The 7,847-nt window shown below is 46.4% G+C and overlaps 1 non-coding gene across 1 annotated transcript; it reads left to right on the top strand.

Annotated features, from left to right (window-relative positions):
* Nucleotides 1-7,594: 7,594 nt before the first annotated feature.
* On the top strand, nt 7,595-7,779 carry LOC132134005 (U2 spliceosomal RNA). The gene has a single exon (XR_009429322.1). It is a non-coding gene; the product is annotated as a U2 spliceosomal RNA (small nuclear RNA).
* Nucleotides 7,780-7,847: the final 68 nt, after the last annotated feature.

Raw genomic sequence — 7,847 nt, 5'->3', positions numbered from 1 at the left:
AATTAACTGGTGAAACAAAGCAGAAAGATCTATCTCAGTTACTCTTTAGTTTCAGAATGATGAGCCCTGCCACATGCTGGGTATGTGTTTTGAGCTCATGAAACAAAATCACTTACGCTCTTGAAATATCGGTCCCTGGTGTGTGGTTTAGTTCGAATTTTGCACAGACCTCACTTTGCAAGTCGATTGGATTGACTGCAGCCTAGCTGTAGCTGTCTCCATGTTTGTTTTTCGTTGTGCTTTTTCAAATCATATTAGGTCTTTTCCGCTTACAGCGCCACCTAGTGGCCTGTCGCAGCGCCCTTTTACACCTGACCGCTGACTGAGCCCCTGCACAGGTGTGCCGATTTGGGTGAAGGGATCTCACTCCTTCCTGGAGTTATAGCCATTTGAGCCACCTCGGCCACACCACCTTGGCACGTTTTGAGGTCCCCTCGCCAAGGTAAATGGAAATTTCCACTTTTTTTGGATGATTATTGACAGTCAGACTCCAGAGAAGCATTCTGTGCTGATCTGGGTGGGACTGGGCCAAATACCTGCCGCTAGTTTGCAAAAGAAGGTTTTCGACAAAATCCCAAATACCCGAAAATTTCGTCAGAGCGACGAGCCAATCTGAGAACTGCATCTCGTTCGGCTCGAGCCAAGGATTCCGATGACATGAGGCACGTGGCTCTGCGACGAACCGTTTGGGAGTTACGAGCGATGCCGTACTCTCTGTCGCCGCAGAGCCAGCGTCAGGCCGATCGGGGCGAGGCCCGGTGACGTTGCAGACGGGGGAGGGTACTACCATCACACAGCGTTTCAGGTGTTTCCATCTTTGTTTGATGGTCCTTTTACATTTCATTTTTCTTATTTTTCCGCTTACAGCGCCACCTAGTGGCCTGTCGCAGCGCCCTTTTACACCTGACCGCTGACTGAGCCCCTGCACAGGTGTGCCGATTTGGGTGAAGGGATCTCACTCCTTCCTGGAGTTATAGCCATTTGAGCCACCTCGGCCACACCACCTTGGCACGTTTTGAGGTCCCCTCGCCAAGGTGAATGGAATTTCTACTTTTTTTGGATGATTATTGACAGTCAGACTCCAGAGAAGCATTCTGTGCTGATCTGGGCGGGACTGGGCCAAATACCTGCCGCTAGTTTGCAAAAGAAGGTTTTCGACAAAATCCCAAATACCCGAAAATTTCGTCAGAGCGACGAGCCAATCTGAGACCTGCATCTCGTTCGGCTCGAGCCAAGGATTCCGATGACATAAAGCACGTGGCTTTGCGACGAACCGTTTGGGAGTTACGAGCGATGCCGTACTCTCTGTCGCCGCAGAGCCAGCGTCAGGCCGATCGGGGCGAGGCCCGGTGACGTTGCAGACGGGGGAGGGTACTACCATCACACAGCGTTTCAGGTGTTTCCATCTTTGTTTGATGGTCCTTTTACATTTCATTTTTCTTATTTTTCCGCTTACAGTGCCACCTAGTGGCCTGTCGCAGCCCCCTTTTACACCTGACCGCTGACTGAGCCCCTGCACAGGTGTGCCGATTTGGGTGAAGGGATCTCACTCCTTCCTGGAGTTATAGCCATTTGAGCAACCTCGGCCACACCACCTTGGCACGTTTTGAGGTCCCCTCGCCAAGGTGAATGGAAATTTCCACTTTTTTTGGATGATTATTGACAGTCAGACTCCAGAGAAGCATTCTGTGCTGATCTGGGTGGGACTGGGCCAAATACCTGCCGCTAGTTTGCAAAAGAAGGTTTTTGACAAAATCCCAAATACCCGAAAATTTCGTCAGAGCGACGAGCCAATCTGAGACCTGCATCTCGTTCGGCTCGAGCCAAGGATTCCGATGACATAAGGCACGTGGCTCTGCGACGAACCGTTTGGGAGTTACGAGCGATGCCGTACTCTCTGTCGCCGCAGAGCCAGCGTCAGGCCGATCGGGGCGAGGCCTGGTGACGTTGCAGACGGGGGAGGGTACTACCATCACACAGCGTTTCAGGTCTCCCAGACTTACCAAAGCCGAGATGGGCATCGTCGTGTCCGGCTTCTTCCCCGCTGCATCAAATCAACATCGCTTCTCGGCCTTTTGGCTAAGATCACGTATCTTGTCGGACGGTTGAGACTGCGATCGCCTCTTGGAGGTTTCCTGACTTGAGATCTTTTTATATCTTGAGTCACACAACTTCGAGAGGTACATTGAATTCTGCTGCTTCGGGCTCCAACAAGTTTTAAGGTAAGGTCTTTTAATTATTTATTTGGTTATTTATTGTTGTATTTATTGTTGTTTTAAGTTTTAAGGCTGTTGGTGCCTCCATCATGTCGGCTGCCCGTGCCGGCGTGCGGAGGCACCACAGCGTGCGTTTTTTATTCAGGCAGGTTGAGGGGAAGCTCCTTGGAATGTCCCGTATGGACTTTTCAAGGAAGCTGATCCAAAAGACCTTAGCTTTTAGATCTGACGACCTGAATTGTTTGATGACTCTGCCCTTGAACAAAGGATTTGATGTCAGTTTTAAAACCGCTTCCCTGCTTAATGACTTTTGGCAAAGGTTTGATTCAGTTAAAGCCCAGTTCTCCATGTTCACTGTCGAGAAACTTTCGGATAACACACTTAAAACTGTGATTGTCAGGATGTTCAATGAAACAGTGACTGGAGATGATATTTGTGTTTGGTTGGGTAGATTTTGCACTGTTCGAGGCCAGCCTGTCAAAGTGTTGGATGAAGATGGCATTTGGACATGCTCCTGGCGAATTCCCATTAAACAATGGGAAGACGCTGGGGGCTACCAGGGCCTGAAACATCTGCCTTCCATGATTGTGCTCGGAGAGAACAGAGGCTACATACATTATCAAGGAATGCCCAAACTCTGCAGGAAGTGTTGCAGGTTTGGTCATCTCGCTGAAGCATGCCAAGAGTTAATATGTGGGAAGTGTAGAGAAATTGGTCACAGTTTTGATGATTGTACCAATGGCAGACGGTGTAATCTTTGTGGAGAAACAAACCATCTCTACAGAGACTGCCCTAAAAGTTTTGCCAACAAGCTCAAAATGGCCGCCCCACATGGGCAACAAACGAATGAACAAAGGAAAGAGGAGGCGGTCCCTGAGGTTTTGGCGGGAATTTCAAATCCCCAGCCGGCCTCAGGGATTGGGCAGGAAGGAGGAAGTGGGGCGGCCACAGGGGCGGAGTCAGATATTGAACTGGAAAAAGTCACGGAAGGAGAAGTGAGCGAGGAAGAAACAAGCTCTTCCCTAGAAACGGTGTCAGATTTGGTGCAGGAATCCAGTGGGAGTGAATTTGAGTGTTCACTCCCAAATGCTCAAGTGCAAAAAAGACCTGCGGGATCTCCTCTGGTGGAAACAGAGGAGAAAAAAGCTAGGGCAGCACAGCGGCTTGATAGTTCCGATTTGGAAGATCAAGAACGTATGTGGCCCCTAGAATCCCCAAATGAGGTCTCCTTTTTGCACATCAAGCTAAGAACATCGTCGCCTAGGGAGTTACAAGAGGGTTTCTCTGTAGCACCCGATGTGTCGAGCACCTGCTCTCCGGGCCCCAGTTCATCTGGGAGAAAGGAAGAGCAGGTGAAACAAGATAAAACATGATTTTAAGCATATTTTTGTAGTCTTTTAGTCTTCTGTTTAAATGTCTCATACTGTTTTAACCATACTGCTCATGGCCCTCACTATCTCTACCATAAATGTAAGAAGTGTGAGGTCCACCTTGCGAGCACAGAGCATTTTATCCCTTTTAAAGTCTTTTAAGTCAGATTTGTTTTTACTGCAAGAGTGTGCTCTGCCCTTTTTAAGTAACCACAGGAAGTTGGAGGAGATGTGGACCATGGGGCCCTCAATATGGAGTGGCTCTAACTTCAACAAGAATGATGGTGTCGCTATTTTAATAAAAAATTCAAACATCACGGTGAAGGATAGCACTGTGGTGAGGGAAGGGCGGGCTCTTTTAGCAAACCTGACTTTTTTAGGGAGAGATTTTAAGGTTCTTAACGTGTATGGTTTTACAGAAAAAAATGACAGGTATGAGCTTTTAGAAGACCTGCAGCCCCACATGTTAGGCAGGGCTCCCCTAATAGTAGCAGGGGATTTTAACTGTGTTTTATCAAAAACAGATAGGAAGAGAGTAGGAGAAGATTTTAAGGTCGATAAGACATCGGTTTTATTACAAAATTTAGTCAAGGATTTTAAGTTAGTTGACTGTTTTAAACAACTGCATCAAAGAGAGGAGGGCTTCACCTGGTTCAGTGGTGATGGCGCCAGAGCCTCTCGAATTGACTATGTTTTTACAAGGGACTGCCCGCCAACCGATGCAACATTGACCCCTCTCTTTTTTTCTGATCACATGATGCTGTCTTGCACCCTTTCACTTTCCCCGGGTGTGACGGTAGGAGGAGGGATGTGGAAGCTGAACTGTTCCCTATTGGTGGATGAAGAAGTGGTTAGAGAATATAGGGAGCAGTTCAGCCAATGGCAGACCCTCCAAGACTTTTATGAGACACGTGCACAGTGGTGGGAAATGGTAAAGGACCGGACAAGACAGTTTTTTAGGAAGGTAGGGAAAGATAAAAAGAATAGGGAAAAGAGATGCATGATGGGGTTGCAAAAAAGATTACAAAGATATTTTAATCTTTTAAATAATGGTTTTGATTTTAGCCAAGAAATAACAGATGTAAAAAAAGAAATGTCAGTTTTATCTCGTATCCAAAGTAAAGGTGTTATTTTAAGAAGCAAAGAAAGAGAAATAGAGGAAGGTGAAAAGTGTACAAGTTACTTTTTTAAAAAGATAATAACAAGGGGAGGGGCAATAACCAGTGTTAAGGTAGGAGGGAGGGATGCAAACACAACAGAAGAGATTTTAAAAAATGTAGAGGGATTTTATGAGGATTTGTATTGTAAAAAAGATGTACACGACGATACGGCAAGGGAAGTTTTAAATTTTTTAGTCAAGAATGTTAATGGCCAAAATAAGTTTTTATCCCAAGATTTTAATATTTTAGAATTACATAAAGCTCTTAAAGGTTTTAAAAAGGGGAAGTCCCCAGGAGCAGATGGACTTCCCCTAGAGTTTTATCTTACTTTTTGGGATATTTTAGCACATGAATTATTGGCTGTTTTTAACAACTTTGAGACTCTTGACAGACTACCCGACAGTTTTAGGATAGGGATAGTGTCTTTACTGTACAAAAAAGGGGACAGGACTGACTTAAAAAATTGGAGACCAATCACGCTTTTAAATTTCGATGGTAAACTTTTTAGTAAGATTTTAGCGACACGCATGTCGACTGTTTTAGAGGACGTGATCCACCCGGATCAAGCTTCTGCTGTGCCCGGAAGAAAGATAACAGACAACCTAGTGCTGATTAGAGACGCCATCTGTTACGCGAGAGACAGAAATATTCGGCTAGTAGTCCTAAATTTAGATTTTGAAAAAGCATTTGATCGAGTCTCGCACCAGTACCTCTTCCAGGTACTGGATAAAATGGGGTTTCCAGAGAGGTTTATAGCCTGGGTGGGACTGCTGTACAAGGGAATAGTCAGCAAAATTCTAATAAATGGGCATCTTTCCAAAGCTGTGAACATACACAGTGGTGTCCGTCAGGGATGTCCTTTATCTCCTCTTCTGTATGTGGCTTGCATTGAGCCACTGGCACAGATCTTGAGAAGGGACAAATGGATCAAAGGACTGGACGTTCCTGGGACGGGTGGACTGACGGCGACCTGTGCTTTATACATGGACGACGTAACTCTTTTAGCCACGGACCTTTTATCCATACGAAGAGCACTGGACTTGACTGACTGGTACGGTCGGGCCTCGGGCGCCAAACTCAATAGAAACAAGTCCGAGGCCCAGCTCTTCGGGCCGTGGGGAGACGCGGACACAGGAGGACTTGATTTGGTTTTTAAAGACAATGATTTTAAGATTTTAGGCGTTAAATTTGATAAAGACGGAGGTGGACGAGACAACTGGACTGACTTGCTAGGGAAAGCTAGGAAAAGACTGGGGTTTTGGGGACTAAGACAGTTGACAATTGAAGGTAAAATTTTAATTTTTAAATCTGTGATTTTACCTCTGATTTTACTTGTCTGTTCTGTTTTTAGCCCACCTCGGCGGTTCCTGGTGAGACTGGAGAGGGCGGTGTTTTATTTCCTGTGGGGGTCCAAGTGGGAGCGCCTGAAGAGGGAGACCATCAAGAAAAGGCCAGAGAACGGTGGAAAAGGCCTCCCAGACCCCCACCTGTTTTTAGGCAGCCGCTTCACCGCCCTGCACATTAGTTATGCCATGACCCCATCCAAAGAAAACAAGACGGCTGCAATGGTGCGATTTTGGATGGGGTCTTACCTAAGAACATTGAAAATTTTACCAGTAGACTTGAAAACCCCAGTGTCTTTTAACTTGCCTAAAGAGTACAGTTTTATAAAAAAATTTTTAAAGAAATATCTTTTAGAGAGTGAAGATGTCACCATTTTAACTAAACACAAGTCTCTCATTTCTGTTGTGCAGGACCGGGAACCGGTGAGTCCAGTTCCAGGCCTCACACTAGGTGAGGCCAAACAAGTTTGGAGGAACGCTGCTCACCCCGCTCTCCAGAACAGGCACAAGGATTTATCATGGATGGTGGCTCATGAGATCCTCCCGGTCAGGGCGGTTATGCACTCCAGAGGCATGGCCAAAAACCCCATCTGCCCTCGGTCCGGCTGCAATTCCCCGGAGACCGTCCACCACCTACTCTGGGAGTGCGGTGCTGCGCGGGACCTGTGGGCCAAGACCGGCCCCTTGTATTTCCCGTGCCTACCAGCAGGTGGGGCCCAGTTCGGGTACCAGCTCGCCATCCTTGGGGTGGGCCGGGGCTTGAAGGACATGACAGCACAGGAATTCACCTCGCTCTGGCTCACCCTCAACGTCATCAAGGATGCCATCTGGGCCACCAGAAACCTGCTGGTGGGGAAACGCGTTACGGTAACCCTCCATGCATGCGAGCTAAAGGTAACATCAATGCTGCAGGGGTACCGGACGACGATATTCGGACGGGGGGGCCGGGGCCGCACAGAGAGGGTCCCGGCAGGCACCGACCCTGGCTGCCCGTAGATGCACCCTCACCATTCTGGCTACGGGAACAGCGGGCCAGCGGGCCGGAGGAGAGGGGATCTCCGCTGAGCCTGTAAAGCAGCATCTCATGTCCCTGTTCTGGAGAGTGGGGTGAAGACCGACTTGATAAGGACTCACCCCCGGTCTTGCACAACAGATGTTTTTTTTTTTTTTTTTATTTGGTTTTTATCCTATAAATTGGTTTTTATTGTGTTTTATTAATGAAATTGGTTTTATTAACATGCATATGAGGCTTGTTTGCTTTTTTAAATTTGTATTTTACTTTTGAAACCGATCGCACCTTTTAAACACACCTCAAATATGGACTTTTAAAAACAAGCAAAACACTGTGGTTTAATCAATTTTTTTTAACAATGATTGTTTCTTTCATTTTACCATGTGTATTTATTATATATTATATGGCTTGTTTTAATGTGTGCTTGAAAAAAAAAAAAAAAAATGTGTGTGAAAGTAAAAATGCAAATGGAAAAAATGTAAATGGTGACAATAAAACTTTTTCGAAAAAAAAAAAAAAAAAAAATCTGTTCTTATCAGTTTAATATCTGATACGTCCCCCATCCGGGGACTACATATTAAATGGATTTTTAGATCACGGAGCTGGAGCCGGGGCTTGCTCCGTCCATTCCACGCATCGGCCTGGTATTGCAGTGTCTCCAGGAACGGTGTGCTTTCCCGTTTTCGGGAATGCCATTTATTGTGACGAATAGCAGTGCAAGTAATGAGGTCTGCCTTTGCAGGTCC

The sequence above is a fragment of the Carassius carassius genome, unplaced genomic scaffold (assembly GCF_963082965.1).
Source record: "Carassius carassius unplaced genomic scaffold, fCarCar2.1 SCAFFOLD_128, whole genome shotgun sequence".
NCBI lineage: Eukaryota > Metazoa > Chordata > Actinopteri > Cypriniformes > Cyprinidae > Carassius > Carassius carassius.
Note: the sequence above shows the minus strand (reverse complement) of the source record. Positions and strands in the feature narration are given on the sequence as shown.